This window comes from Triticum urartu, chromosome 3A (assembly GCF_056163025.1).
Source record: "Triticum urartu cultivar PI428250 chromosome 3A, HENAU_Tu73, whole genome shotgun sequence".
NCBI classification, from domain to species: domain Eukaryota; kingdom Viridiplantae; phylum Streptophyta; class Magnoliopsida; order Poales; family Poaceae; genus Triticum; species Triticum urartu.
The window spans coordinates 15817485-15835980 of record NC_141875.1 but is presented as its reverse complement, the minus strand read 5'-3'; the positions used below and the strand labels follow the sequence as shown (position 1 = coordinate 15835980).

The window sequence follows — 18496 nt, the reverse complement described above, 5'->3', positions numbered from 1 at the left end:
ACCTTGATGTTTGATGAATAGATTAAGGACCTTGATAAGTGCCACATGTGTGGCATGAACATATGACAATTTTAAATGTTTTTGATGGCAAGAGCACTATCTGATCGAACCTATTTATGCGAACGTAGGAACTTTTAGTTGGTAACTTTCTTTTTGGATGACAAGTTTCAGGTTTTTTTTTTGGTTTGTTTTTTTCTTTTCGAATGGAACTTTAGTTGTAAAAAAACGTCATGCCGGAGTGTTTCGTGCTTCGTGCCACATCATGTGGCATTTATCATTTGAGTAGATTAAAAGTTTCCTAAAAAAAGTACCTGATTGCACGCCCTCGGAGTACATGTATGCTAGCAATGGGCGGTCAAGGGCACAGTCAACAAGGAGGACCTCAACCTGGTTTTCTCTCCATGTGAAAGCGAACCAGTTTCCTCCTCGGTACCATTGCCTAATTATCATCTCGGAATACGGATGGGCTCTCGTCTCTCCAGCTTCCACGTCCACATTCTGCCTATATATGTCAGTGAGAGGAGAAGCGAGTTTTGGTGGCGATGGATGCTGGTGCCTCTAGCAAGAGACGAGTAGGAGCCCCAGCTGAGGGGGAGAGCAGCGGCAAGAGGCAGAATGTCAGCATGGGGATGGACGCCCTCGACTGCCCCGTCTGCTTTCATCCCCTCCGACCTCCCATATATCGGTACATACATGTGCATATATTTAGTTATCTGTCTCTCAAAGTTCAGATGAAACAGAAAATTATGATTAAATAACCATTGGATAGAAGGCTACTTGTTGCTAAAAACAGTTTATTGTGAAAGCACAGAATGGAGTCGCTGAGATCTCGTTTTCGTAGAGAATTAATTAGGACACTAAGAGTTTGATCGAGACTGAAACTGTTAGCAGTTATGCACACCGATTTCTAGCCCGCAGCTGTTCCCTAGTAGGCTATATATGGAATTATGGATCAGGGGCAGATGATATATTACATCTCTAATAGCATTATGTTTGGTCTGCTCCCCTTTGGAGTTGTATATCGATCACACTAAAACTTCACAAGTTCAGACTTACAGATTAGCATGTCGCATGGACCAACACGAGCCCCTACATGAATAGTTGCATAATTTTATGTGGTACTTGACTTATCATGTTGCTATTGTAGTACTTCATTCAACACTTATTTCCGTTAAAAAAGTTTCTCTCACTTATGCTCCTTCCTGTTTGTCCCAGTGTTCTGTGGGGCATTTCATATGCTCCTCTTGCCGTCCGAAGCTCGTGCGCAACAAGTGTCACTTATGCTCCGCTGAAACTACCTTCCAGCGCTGTTTAGGGATGGAGCGTCTCATGGAATCGGTCGCGGTCCCTTGCTCCAATGCCAAATATGGATGCACTGAGAAGCTCACTTACTACCAGAAAGATGAACACGAAAAGGCATGCCCGAACACTCCATGTTTCTGCCCGGGGTCCAGCTGCAGCTTTGCAGGGGCAACAGATGCCCTCCTTGACCATTCACTACCGGAACAGGGTGCTACCCCGACGGCCAAAACAATGCCGACGGCCACCGTCGGGTTCCTCGGAGATATGCCGACAGCCTGGTCCTAGCCGTCGGCGTATCCAGGCCGTCGGGTTAGACGGAGCTAAGCCGACGGCACCCGTCGGCATAGAACGGCCGTCGGCCTATCTGCAAGTACGCCGACAGCTGCCGTCGGCTTACAAGGGCCGTCGGCATAGTGGTGGGCCCGGCCACCCCGCTGTTGACGAGCGGCTAACGTCGTCAGAGCTATGCCGACGGCCAAGGCGGGGGGCCGTCGGCATAGGTCCGCACGCCACATCACCGATCCGGGCCGCACCGTTCAAAAACATATGCCGACGGCTGCCGTCGGCATATCTGCCACGTCAGCGATCCGCGGCACGCCGCCCGCCGCCTAAAACCTGGCCGTCTCTATGCCGACGGCATAGCCGTCGGCATAGGTAGACTTTTTTTTCATATATATTTTTTAAGCTTTTTTATGTATTATTATATCAACTAACATGTAGCATGTTAAATATAAACATACATATGAATATATATGTAGTTTGTATTTTTTTCATATATTATGAATATATATATATATAGTTTGTATTTTTTCGAGCACGTTAATAATGTGCGGTCATGTTCTTTTGAATATAGATCATTATATTTTATTAAAATCAAAAACAGCTATGCCGACAAAAGTTTTGTGGCGGTTGCAAACGCCCGACACCCGTCTCCAGAGTGTGACCCCCCTCACGTCCGCGGTGTGCCCCCCTCATGGACGGCGCCGACACCTGGAGGGGGGAAACGGACGCGTCGGGTCTACACGGTGGATGTAGCTGTGGGTTTGGCCCGGATGTTGCTCCCGGGTGTCCCTACGGGCCGACCTGACACAACCGGGTGCAGAGGTCCACTGGTCAAAGCTCGTCCGTGGGAAGTCAAAAGGCTAGATCTCGTGGTCAACCGCTCCACGGTTAGGCAGGACGGGGGCCCTGGGGGGTAGCAATGCCACCGGAGCATCGTACCGGACCCTCATACATGGGAGGTGGTGTTGTTGTTGAGGAACGCAGTAATTTCAAAAAATTTCCTACGCACACGCAAAATCATGGTGATGCATAGCAACGAGAGGGAAGAGTGTTGTCTACGTACCCTCGTAGACCGCAACGGAAGCGTTGATACAACGTAGAGGAAGTAGTCGTACGTCTTCCCGATCCGACCGATCCAAGCACCGTTACTCCGGCACCTTCGAGTTCTTAGCACACGTATAGCTCGATGACGCTCCCCGGGCTCCGATCCAGCAAAGCTTCGGGGATGAGTTCCGTCAGCACAACGGCGTGGTGACGATGATGATGTTCTACCAACGCAGGGCTTCGCCTAAGCACTACAACGATATGATTGAGGTGGAATATGGTGGCAGGGGGCACCGCACACGGCTAAGGAACGATCACGTGGATCAACTTGTGTGTCCTAGGGTGCCCCCCTGCCCCCGTATATAAAGGATCCAAGGGGGGGGTGCGGCCGGCCCTATGGTAGCGCGCAGGAGGAGTCCTACTCCCACCGGGAGTAGGACTCCCCTCCCCTCTTCCTTGTCCAACTAGGAGAGGTGGAGGGAGAATAGGAAAGGGGGGGGCGCCGCCCCTCCCTCCTTGTCCAATTCGGACTAGGGGGAGAGGGGGCGCGCGGCCTGCCCTGGCAGCCCCTTCCTCTTCTCCACATTAGGCCCATGAGGCCCATTAACCCCCCGGTGCTCCGGTTTTATCCGATACTTCTCCGGAACCCTTCCGGTGTCCGAATATAGTCATCCAATATATCAATCTTTATGTCTCGACCATTTCGAGACTCCTCGTCATGTCCGTGATCACATCCGGGACTCCGAACTAACTTCGGTACATCAAAATGCATAAACTCATAATAACTGTCATCGTAACGTTAAGCGTGCGGACCATACGGTTCGAGAACAATGCAGACATGACTGAGACAAATCTCCGATCAATAACCAATAGCGGGACCTGGATGCCCATATTGGCTCCTACATATTCTACGAAGATCTTTATCGGTCAGACCGCATAACAACATACGTTGTTCCCTTTGTCATCGGTATGTTACTTGCCCGAGATTCGATCGTCGGTATCCAATACCTAGTTCAATCTCGTTACCGGCAAGTCTCTTTACTCGTTCTGTAATACATCATCTCGCAACCAACTTATTAGTTGCAATGCTTGCAAGGCTTATGTGATGTGCATTACCGAGAGGGCCCAGAGATACCTCTCCGACAATCGGAGTGACAAATCCTAATCTCAAAATACGCCAACCCAACATCTACCTTTGGAGACACCTGTAGAGCTCCTTTATAATCACCCATTTACGTTGTGACGTTTGGTAGCACACAAAGTGTTCCTCCGGTAAACGGGAGTTGCATAATCTCATATTCATAGGAACATGTATAAGTCATGAAGAAAGCAATAGCAACATACTAAACGATCGGGTGCTAAGCTAATGGAATGGGTCATGTCAATCAGATCATTCACCTAATGATGTGATCCCGTTAATCAAATAACAACTCTTTGTTCATGGTTAGGAAACATAACCATCTTTGATTAACGAGCTAGTCAAGTAGAGGCATACTAGTGACACTAAGTTTGTCTATGTATTCACACATGTATTATGTTTCCGGTTAATACAATTCTAGCAAGAATAATAAACATTTATCATGATATAAGGAAATAAATAATAACTTTATTATTGCCTCTAGGGCATATTTCCTTCAGTCTCCCACTTGCACTAGAGTCAATAATCTAGATTACACAGTAATGATTCTAACACCCATGGAGTCTTGGTGCTGATCATGTTTTGCTCGTGGAAGAGGCTTAGTCAACGGGTCTGCAACATTCAGATCCGTATGTATCTTGCAAATCTCTATGTCTCCCACCTGGACTAGATCCCGGATGGAATTGAAGCGTCTCTTGATGTGCTTGGTTCTCTTGTGAAATCTGGATTCCTTTGCCAAGGCAATTGCACCAGTATTGTCACAAAAGATTTTCATTGGACCCGATGCACTAGGTATGACACCTAGATCGGATATGAACTCCTTCATCCAGACTCCTTCATTTGCTGCTTCCGAAGCAGCTATGTACTCAGCTTCACATGTAGATCCCGCTACGACGCTTTGTTTAGAACTGCACCAACTGACAGCTCCACCATTTAATGTAAACACGTATCCGGTTTGCGATTTAGAATCGTCCGGATCAGTGTCAAAGCTTGCATCAACGTAACCGTTTACGATGAGCTCTTTGTCACCTCCATATACGAGAAACATATCCTTAGTCCTTTTCAGATACTTCAGGATGTTCTTGACCGCTGTCCAGTGATCCACTCCTGGATTACTTTGGTACCTCCCTGCTAAACTTATAGCAAGGCACACATCAGGTCTGGTACACAGCATTGCATACATGATAGATCCTATGGCTGAAGCATAGGGAACATCTTTCATTTTCTCTCTATCTTCTGCAGTGGTCGGGCATTGAGTCTGACTCAACTTCACACCTTGTAACACAGGCAAGAACCCTTTCTTTGCTTGATCCATTTTGAACTTTTTCAAAATCTTGTCAAGGTATGTGCTTTGTGAAAGTCCAATTAAGCGTCTTGATCTATCTCTATAGATCTTAATGCCTAATATGTAAACAGCTTCACCGAGGTCTTTCATTGAAAAACTCTTATTCAAGTATCCCTTTATGCTATCCAGAAATTCTATATTATTTCCAATCAGTAATATGTCATCCACATATAATATCAAAAATGCTACAGAGCTCCCACTCACTTTCTTGTAAATACAGGCTTCTCCGAAAGTCTGCATAAAACCAAATGCTTTGATCACACTATCAAAACGTTTATTCCAACTCCGAGAGGCTTGCACCAGTCCATAAATGGATCGCTGGAGCTTGCACACTTTGTTAGCTCCCTTTGGGTCGACAAAACCTTCTGGTTGCATCATATACAACTCTTCTTCCAGAAATCCATTCAGGAATGCAGTTTTGACATCCATCTGCCAAATTTCATAATCATAAAATGCGGCAATTGCTAACATGATTCGAACAGACTTAAGCATCGCTACGGGTGAGAAGGTCTCATCGTAGTCAACCCCTTGAACTTGTCGAAAACCTTTTGCGACAAGTCGAGCTTTGTAGACAGTAATATTACCGTCAGCGTCAGTCTTCTTCTTGAAGATCCATTTATTCTCAATTGCTTGTCGATCATCGGGCAAGTCAACCAAAGTCCATACTTTGTTCTCATACATGGATCCCATCTCAGATTTCATGGCTTCAAGCCATTTTGCGGAATCTGGGCTCACCATCGCTTCTTCATAGTTCGTAGGTTCATCATGATCTAGTAGCATGACTTCCAGAACAGGATTACCGTACCACTCTGGCGCGGATCTCACTCTGGTTGATCTACGAGGTTCAGTAGTATCTTGATCTGAAGTTTCATGATCATCATCGTTAGCTTCCTTACTAACTGGTGTTGGTGTCACTGAAACAGTTTTCTGTGATGTACTACTTTCCAATAAGGGAGCAGGTACAGTTACCTCGTCAAGTTCTACTTTCCTCCCACTCACTTCTTTCGAGAGAAACTCCTTCTCCAGAAAGTTTCCGAATTTAGCAACAAAAGTCTTGCCTTCGGATCTGTGATAGAAGGTGTATCCAATAGTTTCCTTTGGATATCCTATGAAGACACATTTCTCCGATTTGGGTTCGAGCTTATCAGGTTGAAGCCTTTTCACATAAGCATCGCAGCCCCAAACTTTCAGAAACGACAACTTTGGTTTCTTGCCAAACCATAGTTCATAAGGTGTCGTCTCAACGGATTTTGATGGTGCCCTATTTAACGTGAATGCGGCCGTCTCTAGAGCGTATCCCCAAAATGATAGCGGTAAATCAGCAAGAGACATCATAGATCGCACCATATCTAGTAAAGTGCGATTACGACGTTCGGACACACCATTACGCTGTGGTGTTCCGGGTGGCGTGAGTTGCGAAACTATTCCACAATTTTTCAAATGTACACCAAACTCGTAACTCAAATATTCTCCTCCATGATCAGATCGTAGAAACTTTATTTTCTTGTTACGATGATTTTCAACTTCACTCTGAAATTCTTTGAACTTTTCAAATGTTTCAGACTTATGTTTCATTAAGTAGATATACCCATATCTGCTTAAGTCATGTGTGAAGGTGAGAAAATAATGATATCCGCCACGAGCCTCAACATTCATCGGACCACATACATCTGTATGTATGATTTCTAATAAATCTGTTGCTCTCTCCATAGTACCGGAGAACGGTGTTTTAGCCATCTTGCCCATGAGGCACGGTTCGCAAGTACCAAGTGATTCATAATCAAGTGGTTCCAAAAGTCCATCAGTATGGAGTTTCTTCATGCGCTTTACACCGATATGACCTAAACGGCAGTGCCACAAATAAGTTGCACTATCATTATCAACTCTACATCTTTTGGCTTCTACATTATGAATATGTGTATCACTACTATCGAGATTCAATAAGAATAGACCACTCTTCAAGGGTGCATGACCATAAAAGATATTACTCATATAAATAGAACAACCATTATTCTCTGATTTAAATGAATAACCGTCTCGCATTAAACAAGATCCAGATATAATGTTCATGCTCAACGCTGGCACCAAATAACAATTATTTAGGTCTAATACTAATCCCGAAGGTAGATGTAGAGGTAGCGTGCCGACCGCGATCACATCGACTTTGGAACCGTTTCCCACGCGCATCGTCACCTCGTCCTTAGCCAATCTTCGCTTAATCCGTAGTCCCTGTTTCGAGTTGCAAATATTAGCAACAGAACCAGTATCAAATACCCAGGTGCTACTGCGAGCATTAGTAAGGTACACATCAATAACATGTATATCACATATACCTTTGTTCACCTTGCCATCCTTCTTATCCGCCAAATACTTGGGGCAGTTCCGCTTCCAGTGACCAGTCTGCTTGCAGTAGAAGCACTCAGTTTCAGGCTTAGGTCCAGACTTGGGTTTCTTCTCTTGAGCAGCAACTTGTTTGCCGTTCTTCTTGAAGTTCCCCTTCTTCTTCCCTTTGCCCTTTTTCTTGAAACTAGTGGTCTTGTTGACCATCAACACTTGATGCTCCTTCTTGATTTCTACCTCCGCAGCTTTTAGCATCGCGAAGAGCTCGGGAATAGTCTTATTCATCCCTTGCATATTATAGTTCATCACGAAGTTCTTGTAGCTTGGTGGCAGTGATTGGAGAATTCTGTCAATGACGCAATCATCTGGAAGATTAACTCCCAATTGAATCAAGTGATTATTATACCCAGACATTTTGAGTATATGCTCACTGACAGAACTGTTCTCCTCCATCTTGCAGCTATAGAACTTATTGGAGACTTCATATCTCTCAATCCGGGCATTTGCTTGAAATATTAACTTCAACTCCTGAAACATCTCATATGCTCCATGACGTTCAAAACGTCGTTGAAGTCCCGATTCTAAGCCGTAAAGCATGGCACACTGAACTATCGAGTAGTCATCAGCTTTGCTCTGCCAGACGTTCATAACATCTGGTGTTGCTCCAGCAGCAGGCCTGGCACCCAGCGGTGCTTCCAGGACGTAATTCTTCTGTGCAGCAATGAGGATAATCCTCAAGTTACGGACCCAGTCCGTGTAATTGCTACCATCATCTTTCAACTTTGCTTTCTCAATGAACGCATTAAAATTCAACGGAACAACAGCACGAGCCATCTATCTACAATCAAACATAAACAAGAAAGATACTATCAGGTACTAAGTTCATGATAAATTTAAGTTCAATTAATCAAATTATTTAAGAACTCCCACTTAGATAGACATCCCTCTAATCCTCTAAGTGATCATGTGATCCAAATCAACTAAACCATGTCCGATCATCACATGAGATGGAGTAGTTTCATTGGTGAACATCATTATGTTGATCATATCTACTATACGATTCACGCTCGACCTTTCGGTCTCCGTGTTCCGAGGCCATATCTGTATATGCTTGGCTCGTCAAGTATAACCTGAGTATTCCGCGTGTGCAACTGTTTTGCACCCGTTGTATTTGAACGTAGAGCCTATCACACCCGATCATCACGTGGTGTCTCAGCACGAAGAACTTTCACAATGGTGCATACTTAGGGAGAACACTTCTTGATAATTAGTGAGAGATCATCTTATAATGCTACCGTCAATCAAAGCAAGATAAGATGCATAAAAGATAAACATCACATGCAATCAATATAAGTGATATGATATGGCCATCTTGTGCCTGTGATCTCCATCTCCGAAGCACCGTCATGATCACCATCGTCACCGGCGCGACACCTTGATCTTCATCGTAGCATCGTTGTCGTCTCGTCAATCTTATGCTTCCACGACTATCGCTACCGCTTAGTGATAAAGTAAAGCATTACATCGCGATTGCATTGCATACAATAAAGCGACAACCATATGGCTCCTGCCAGTTGCCGATAACTCGGTTACAAAACATGATCATCTCATACAATAAAATTCAGCATCATGTCTTGACCATATCACATCACAACATGCCCTGCAAAAACAAGTTAGACGTCCTCTACTTTGTTGTTGCAAGTTTTACGTGGCTGCTACGGGCTTAAGCAAGAACCAATCTCACCTACGCATCAAAACCACAACGATAGTTTGTCAAGTTGATGCCGTTTTAACCTTCGCAAGGACCGGGCGTAGCCACACTCGGTTCAACTAAAGTAGGAGAAACAGTCACTCGCAAGCCACCTCTGTGCAAAGCACGTCGGGAGAACCGGTCTCGCGTAAGCGTACGCGTAATGTTGGTCCGGGCCGCTTCGTCCAACAATACCGCCGAACCAAAGTATGACATGTTGGTAGGCAGTATGACTTATATCGCCCACAACTCACTTGTGTTCTACTCGTGCATATAACATCAAACCATAAAACCTAGGCTCGGATGCCACTGTTGAGGAACGCAGTAATTTCAAAAAATTTCCTACGCACACGCAAGATCATGGTGATGCATAGCAACGAGAGGGGAGAGTGTTGTCTACGTACCCTCGTAGACCGCAACGGAAGCGTTGACACAACGTAGAGGAAGTAGTCGTACGTCTTCCCGATCCGACCGATCCAAGCACCGTTACTCCGGCACCTCCGAGTTCTTAGCACACGTACAGCTCGATGACGCTCCCCGGGCTCCGATCTAGCAAAGCTTCGGGGATGAGTTCCGTCAGCACAACGGCGTGGTGACGATGATGATGTTCTACCGACGCAGGGCCTCGCCTAAGCACTACAACGATATGATCGAGGTGGAATATGGTGGCAGGGGGCACCGCACACGGCTAAGGAACGATCACGTGGATCAACTTGTGTGTCCTAGGGTGCCCCCCTGCCCCCGTATATAAAGGATCCAAGTGGGGGGGGGGGTGCGGCCGGCCCTATGGTGGCGCGCAGGAGGAGTCCTACTCCCGGTGGGAGTAGGACTCCCCTCCCCTCTTCCTTGTCCAACTAGGAGAGGTGGAGGGAGAATAGGAAAGGGGGGCGCCGCCCCTCCCTCCTTGTCCAATTCGGACTAGGGGGAGAGGGGGCGCGCGGCCTGCCCTGGCAGCCCCTTCCTCTTCTCCACATTAGGCCCATGAGGCCCATTAACCCCCCGGGGGGTTCCGGTAACCCCCCGGTGCTCCGGTTTTATCCGATACTTCTCCGGAACCCTTCCGGTGTCCGAATATAGTCATCCAATATATCAATCTTTATGTCTCGACCATTTCGAGACTCCTCGTCATGTCCGTGGTCACATCCGGGACTCCGAACTAACTTCGGTACATCAAAATGCATAAACTCATAATAACTGCCATCATAACGTTAAGCGTGCAGACCCTACGGTTCGAGAACAATGCAGACATGACTGAGACAAATCTCCGGTCAATAACCAATAGCGGGACCTGGATGCCCATATTGGCTCCTACATTTTCTATGAAGATCTTTATCGGTCAGACCGCATAACAACATACGTTGTTCCCTTTGTCATCGGTATGTTACTTGCCCGAGATTCGATCGTCGGTATCCAATACCTAGTTCAATCTCGTTACCGGCAAGTCTCTTTACTCGTTCTGTAATACATCATCTCGCAACCAACTTATTAGTTGCAATGCTTGCAAGGCTTATGTGATGTGCATTACTGAGAGGGCCCAGAGATACCTCTCCGACAATCGGAGTGACAAATCCTAATCTCGAAATACGCCAACCCAACATCTACCTTTGGAGACACCTGTAGAGCTCCTTTATAATCACCCATTTACATTGTGACGTTTGGTAGCACACAAAGTGTTCCTCCGGTAAACAGGAGTTGCATAATCTCATAGTCATAGGAACATGTATAAGTCATGAAGAAAGCAATAGCAACATACTAATGGAATGGGTCATGTCAATCAGATCATTCACCTAATGATGTGATCCCGTTAATCAAATAACAACTCTTTGTTCATGGTTAGGAAACATAACCATCTTTGATTAACGAGCTAGTCAAGTAGAGGCATACTAGTGACACTAAGTTTTTCTATGTATTCACACATGTATTATGTTTCCGGTTAATACAATTCTAGCATGAATAGTAAACATTTATCATGATATAAGGAAATAAATAATAACTTTATTATTGCCTCTAGGGCATATTTCCTTCAGTTGTTGCATGTTGAAAGAGGCGACATGCATCTCAGGGGCGTGGCCCCCCTAACGGACGGCGCGGCCGCCGACACCTGGACGGGGAAAACGGACGCATCGGGTCTACACGGAGGGGATGTAGCTGTCGGTTTGGCACGGATGTTGCTCCCAGGTGTCCCTCTGAGCTGACCTGACACAACCGGGTGGAGAGGTCCACTGTTCAAAGCCTGTCCATGGAAAGTCAAAGGGCTAGATCTCGTGGTCAACCGCTCTAGGGTTAGGCAGGACAGGGGCCCTGGGGGGGGGGGGTAGCAATGCCACCGGAGCGTCGCACTGGCCCCTCATACATGCGGGGTGGTGTGGTGGCATGTCCGAAGAGGCGGCACGCGTCTCCGGGGTTTGGCCCCCCTCACGGACGGTGCCACCGCCGGCACCTGGAGGGGGGAAACGGACGCGTCGGGTCTACACGGAGGGGATCTTGCTATGGGTCTGGCCCGAATGTTGCTCCAAAGTGTTCCTATGGGCTGACCTAACACAACCGGGTGGAGAGGTCCACTGGTCAAATCCCGTCCGTGCAAAGTCAAAGGGATAGATCCCGTGGTCAAACGCTACAGGGTTAGGCGGGACGGGAGCCCTGGGGGTAGCAATGCCACCGGATCATCGCACCGGGCCCTCATACATGCGGGGTGGTGTGGTGGCATGTCCGAAGAGGTGGCACGCATCTCCGGGGCGTGCCCCCCCCCCTAACGTGGGCACATGTGCTATTGGAACGATAATATTTTTTTCATTATTTTTGGTGATGGAGAGGTATCCGAAAAATTCCCTCTACGCGGATTGCCCTTCGCGCGTCTATGGCTGTGGCCGGCGGCCGCCGGGGGCTAGCATGCCGCCAAATCTTGGGTAGGCGGCCTCTCACAAGTTTGGAAGTGTTGTGGTGGTTGCAAACGCCCGTCACGCATGTCCGGGGTGTGCCCCCCCTGACGGACGGTGCCACCGCCGGCACCTGGAGGGGGGAAACGGACGCGTCGGGTCTACACGAAGGGGATCTTGTTGTGGGTCTGGCCCGTATGTTGCTCCAAAGTGTTCCTATGGGCTGACCTAACACAACCGGGTGGGGAGGTCCACTGGTCAAAGCCCGTCCGTGCAAAGTCAAAGGGCTAGATCCCGTGGTCAAACGCTACAGGGCTAGGCGGGACGGGGGCCCTGGGGGTAGCAATGCCACCGGAGCGTCGCACGGGGACCTCATACATGCGGGGTGGTGTGCTAGCATGTCTGAAGAGGCGGCACGCGTCTCCGGGGTGTGCCCCCCCTCACGGACGGCGCCGCCGCCGGCACCTGGAGGGGGGAAACGGACGCGTCGGGTCTACACGGAGGGGATCTTGCTGTGGGTCTGGCCCGGATGTTGCTCAAAAGTGTTCCTATGGGCTGACCTAACACAACCGGGTGGAGAGGTCAACTGGTCAAATCCCGTCCGTGCAAAGTCAAAGGGCTAGATCCCGTGGTCAAATGCTACAGGGTTAGGCGGGACGAGGGCCCTAGGGGGTAGCACTGCCACCGGAGCGTCGCACCGGGCCCTCATACATGCGGGGTGGTGTGGTGGCATGTCCGAAGAGGCGGCACGCATCTCCGGGGCGTGCCCCCCCCTAACGGACGGCGATGACACGGTAGTAGCCATTCTGCGGTAACGATGCGGTGTGAATATTATTAAATACTCGGAGCACGATAAAATCATGAGTTTTTTTGCACGACGTGGGCACATGTGCTATAGGAACGATAATATTTTTTTCATAATTTTTGGTGATGGAGAAGTATCCGAAAAATTCCCTCTACGCGGATTGCCCTTCGCGCGTCTACGGCTGTGGCCGGCGGCCTCCGGGGGCTAGCATGCCGCCAAATCTTGCGTAGGCGGCCTCTCACAAGTTTGGAAGTGTTGTGGTGGTTGCAAACGCCCGGCACGCGTGTCCGGGGTGTGCCCCCCCTCACGGACGTTACCGGAACCCCCCGGGGGGTTAATGGGCCTCATGGGCCTAATGTGGAGAAGAGGAAGGGGCTGCCAGGGCAGGCCACGCGTCCCCTATCCCCCTAGTCCGAATTGGACAAGGAGGGAGGGGCGGCGCCCCCCCTTTCCTATTCTCCCTCCACCTCTCCTAGTTTGACAAGGAAGAGGGAAGGGGAGTCCTACTCCCGGTGGGAGTAGGACTCCTCCTGCGCGCCTCCATAGGGCCGGCCGCACCCCCCCTTGGATCCTTTATATACGGGGGCAGGGGGCACCTCTAGACACACAAGTTGATCCACATGATCGTTCCTTAGCCGTGTGCGGTGCCCCCTGCCACCATATTCCACCTCGATCATATCGTTGTAGTGCTTAGGCGAAGCCCTGCGTCGGTAGAACATCATCATCGTCACCACGCCGTTGTGCTGACGGAACTCATCCCCGAAGCTTTGCTGGATCGGAGCCCGGGGAGCGTCATCGAGTTGTACGTGTGCTAAGAACTCGGAGGTGCCGGAGTAACGGTGCTTGGATCGGTCGGATCGGGAAGACGTACGACTACTTCCTCTATGTTGCGTCAACGCTTCCGTTGCGGTCTACGAGGGTACGTAGACAACACTCTCCCTCTCGTTGCTATGCATCACCATGATCTTGCGTGTGCGTAGGAATTTTTTTGATATTACTGCGTTCCCCAACAGTGGCATCCGGGCCTAGGTTTTCTGGTTTGATGTTATATGCACGAGTAGAACACAAGTGAGTTGTGGGCGATATAAGTCATACTGCCTACCAGCATGTCATACTTTGGTTCGGCGGTATTGTTGGATGAAGCGACCCAGACCAACATTACGCGTACGCTTACGCGAGACCGGTTCTCCCGACGTGCTTTGCACAAAGGTGGCTTGCGGGCGACAGTTTCTCCAACTTTAGTTGAACCGAGTGTGGCTACGCCCGGTCCTTGCGAAGGTTAAAACGGCATCAACTTGACAAACTATCGTTGTGGTTTTGATGCGTAGGTGAGATTGGTTCTTGCTTAAGCCCGTAGCAGCCACGTAAAACTTGCAACAACAAAGTAGAGGACGTCTAACTTGTTTTTGCAGGGCATGTTGTGATGTGATATGGTCAAGACATGATGCTGAATTTTATTGTATGAGATGATCATGTTTTGTAACCGAGTTATCGGCAACTGGCAGGAGCCATATGGTTGTCGCTTTATTGTATGCAATGCAATCGCGATGTAATGCTTTACTTTATCACTAAGCGGTAGCGATAGTCGTGGAAGCATAAGATTGACGAGACGACAACGATGCTACGATGAAGATCAAGGTGTCGCGCCGGTGACGATGGTGATCATGACGATGCTTCGGAGATGGAGATCACAGGCACAAGATGGCCATATCATATCACTTATATTGATTGCATGTGATGTTTATCTTTTATGCATCTTATCTTGCTTTGATTGACGGTAGCATTATAAGATGATCTCTCACTAATTATCAAGAAGTGTTCTCCCTAAGTATGCACCATTGCGAAAGTTCTTCGTGCTGAGACACCACGTGATGATCGGGTGTGATAGGCTCTACGTTCAAATACAACGGGTGCAAAACAGTTGCACACGCGGAATACTCAGGTTATACTTGACGAGCCAAGCATATACAGATATGGCCTCGGAACACGGAGACCGAAAGGTCGAGCGTGAATCGTATAGTAGATATGATCAACATAATGATGTTCACCAATGAAACTACTCCATCTCATGTGATGATCGGACATGGTTTAGTTGATTTGGATCACATGATCACTTAGAGGATTAGAGGGATGTCTATCTAAGTGGGAGTTCTTAAATAATTTGATTAATTGAACTTAAATTTATCATGAACTTAGTACCTGATAGTATCTTGCTTGTTTATGTTTGATTGTAGATAGATGGCTCGTGCTGTTGTTCCGTTGAATTTTAATGCGTTCCTTGAGAAAGCAAAGTTGAAAGATGATGGTAGCAATTACACGGACTGGGTCCGTAACTTGAGGATTATACTCATTGCTACACAGAAGAATTATGTCCTGGAAGCACCGCTGGGTGCCAGGCATTTCTGATATTATATGTGGATGACATATTACTGATTGGAAAAAATATAGAATTTCTGGATAGCATAAAGGGATACTTGAATAAGAGTTTTTCAATGAAAGACCTCGGTGAAGCTGCTTACATATTAGGCATAAAGATCTATAGAGATAGATCAAGACGCTTAATTGGACATTCACAAAGCACATACCTTGACAAAATTTTGAAAATGTTCAAAATGGATCAAGCAAAGAAAGGGTTCTTGCCTGTGTTACAAGGTGTGAAGTTGAGTCAGACTCAATGCCCGACCACTGCAGAAGATAGAGAGAAAATGAAAGATGTTCCCTATGCTTCAGCCATAGGCTCTATCACGTATGCAATGCTGTGTACCAGACCTGATGTGTGCCTTGCTATAAGTTTAGCAGGGAGGTACTAAAGTAATCCAGGAGTGGATCACTGGACAGCGGTCAAGAACATCCTGAAGTACCTGAAAAGAACTAAGGATATGTTTCTCGTATATGGAGGTGACAAAGAGCTCATCGTAAACGGTTACGTTGATGCAAGCTTTGACACCGATCCGGACGATTCTAAATCGCAAACCGGATACGTGTTTACATTAAATGGTGGAGCTGTCAGTTGGTGCAGTTCTAAACAAAGCGTCGTAGCGGGATCTACATGTGAAGCTGAGTACATAGCTGCTTCGGAAGCAGCAAATGAAGGAGTCTGGATGAAGGAGTTCATATCCGATCTAGGTGTCATACCTAGTGCATCGTGTCCAATGAAAATCTATTGTGACAATACTGGTGCAATTGCCTTGGCAAAGGAATCCAGATTTCACAAAAGAACCAAGCACATCAAGAGACGCTTCAATTCCATCCGGGATCTAGTCCAGGTGGGAGACACAGAGATTTGCAAGATACATACGGATCTGAATGTTGCAGACCCATTGACTAAGCCTCTTCCACGAGCAAAACATGATCAGCACCAAGACTCCATGGGTGTTAGAATCATTACTGTGTAATCTAGATGATTGACTCTAGTGTAAGTGGGAGACTGAAGGAAATATGCCCTAGAGGCAATAATAAAGTTATTATTTATTTCCTTATATCATGATAAATGTTTATTATTCATGCTAGAATTGTATTAACCGGAAACATAATACATGTGTGAATACATAGACAAACTTTGTGTCACTAGTATGCCTCTACTTGACTAGCTCGTTAATCAAAGATGGTTATGTTTCCTAACCATGAACAAAGAGTTGTTATTTGATTAACGGGATCACATCATTAAGTGAATGATCTGATTGACATGACCCATTCCATTAGCTTAGCACCCGATCGTTTAGTATGTTGCTATTGCTTTCTTCATGACTTATACATGTTCCTATGACTATGAGATTATGCAACTCCCGTTTGCCGGAGGAACACTTTGTGTGCTACCAAACGTCACAACATAAATGGGTGATTATAAAGGAGCTCTACAGGTGTCTCCAAAGGTAAATGTTGGGTTGGCGTATTTCGAGATTAGGATTTGTCACTCCGATTGTCGGAGAGGTATCTCTGGGCCCTCTCGGTAATACACATCACATAAGCCTTGCAAGCATTGCAACTAATGAGCTAGTTGCGAGATGATGTATTACAGAACGAGTAAAGAGACTTGCCGGTAACGAGATTGAACTAGGTATTGGATACCGACGATCGAATCTCGGGCAAGTAACATACCGGTGACAAAGGGAACAACGTATGTTGTTATGCGGTCTGACCGATAAAGATCTTTGTAGAAAATGTAGGAGCCAATATGGGCATCCAGGTCCCTCTATTGGTTATTGACCAGAGATTTGTCTCAGTCATGTCTGCATTGTTCTCGAACCGTAGGGTCCGCACGCTTAACGTTATGATGACAGTTATTATGAGTTTATGCATTTTGATGTACCGAAGTTAGTTCGGAGTCCCGGATATGATCACGGACATGACGAGGAGTCTCAGAATGGTGGAGACATAAAGATTGATATATTGGATGACTATATTCGGACACCGGAAGGGTTCCGGAGAAGTATTGGATAAAATCGGAGCACCGGGGGGTTACCGGAACCCCCCGGGGGGTTAATGGGCCTCATGGGCCTAATATGGAGAAGAGGAAGGGGCTGCCAGGGCAGGCCGCGCGCCCCCTCTCCCCCTAGTCCGAATTGGACAAGGAGGGAGGGGCGGCGCCCCCCTTTCCTATTCTCCCTCCACCTCTCCTAGTTGGACAAGGAAGAGGGAAGGGGAGTCCTACTCCCGGTGGGAGTAGGACTCCTCCTGCGCGCCTCCATAGGGCCGGCCGCACCCCCTCCTTGGATCCTTTATATACGGGGGCAGGGGGCACCTCTAGACACACAAGTTGATCCACGTGATCATTCCTTAGCCGTGTGCAGTGCCCCCTGCCACCATATTCCACCTCGATCATATCGTTGTAGTGCTTAGGGGAAGCCCTGCGTCGGTAGAACATCATCATCGTCACCACGCTGTTGTGCTGACGGAACTCATCCCCGAAGCTTTGCTGGATCGGAGCCCGGGGAGCGTCATCGAGCTGTACGTGTGCTAAGAACTCAGAGGTGCCGGAGTAACGGTGCTTGAATCGGTCGGATCGGGAAGACGTACGACTACTTCCTCTACGTTGCGTCAATTCTTCCATTGCGGTCTACAAGGGTACGTAGACAACACTCTCCCCTCTCGTTGCTATGCATCACCATGATCTTGCGTGTGCGTAGGAAAATTTTTGATATTACTGCGTTCCCCAACAGCAATGCCACCGGAGCGTCGCACCGGGCCCTCATACATGCGGGGTGGTGTGCTGGCATGTCCGAAGAGGCAGCACGCGTCTCCGGGGTGTGGCCCCCCTCACGGACGGCGATGACACGGTAGTAGCCATTATGCGGTAACGATGCGGCGTGAATATTATTAAATACTTGGAGCGCGATAAAATCATGAGTTTTTTTGCACGACGTGGACACATGTGCTATAGGAACGATAATATTTTTTTCATAATTTTTGGTGATGGAGAAGTATCCGAAAAATTCCCTCTACGCGGATTGCCCTTCGCGCGTCTACGACTGTGGCCGGCGGCCTCCGGGGGCTAGCATGTCGCCAAATCTTGCGTAGGCGGCCTCTCACAAGTTTGGAAGTATTGTGGTGGTTGCAAACGCCCGGCACGCGTGTCCGAGGTGTGCCCCCCCTCACAGACGGCGCCGCCGCCGGC

At 47.8% G+C, this 18496-nt stretch overlaps 1 pseudogene; it reads left to right on the top strand.

The window, feature by feature from the left end:
- Window positions 1–542: 542 nt before the first annotated feature.
- Window positions 543–18496, top strand: part of LOC125546504 (putative E3 ubiquitin-protein ligase SINA-like 6) — a 28561-nt pseudogene continuing 10607 nt past the window's right edge.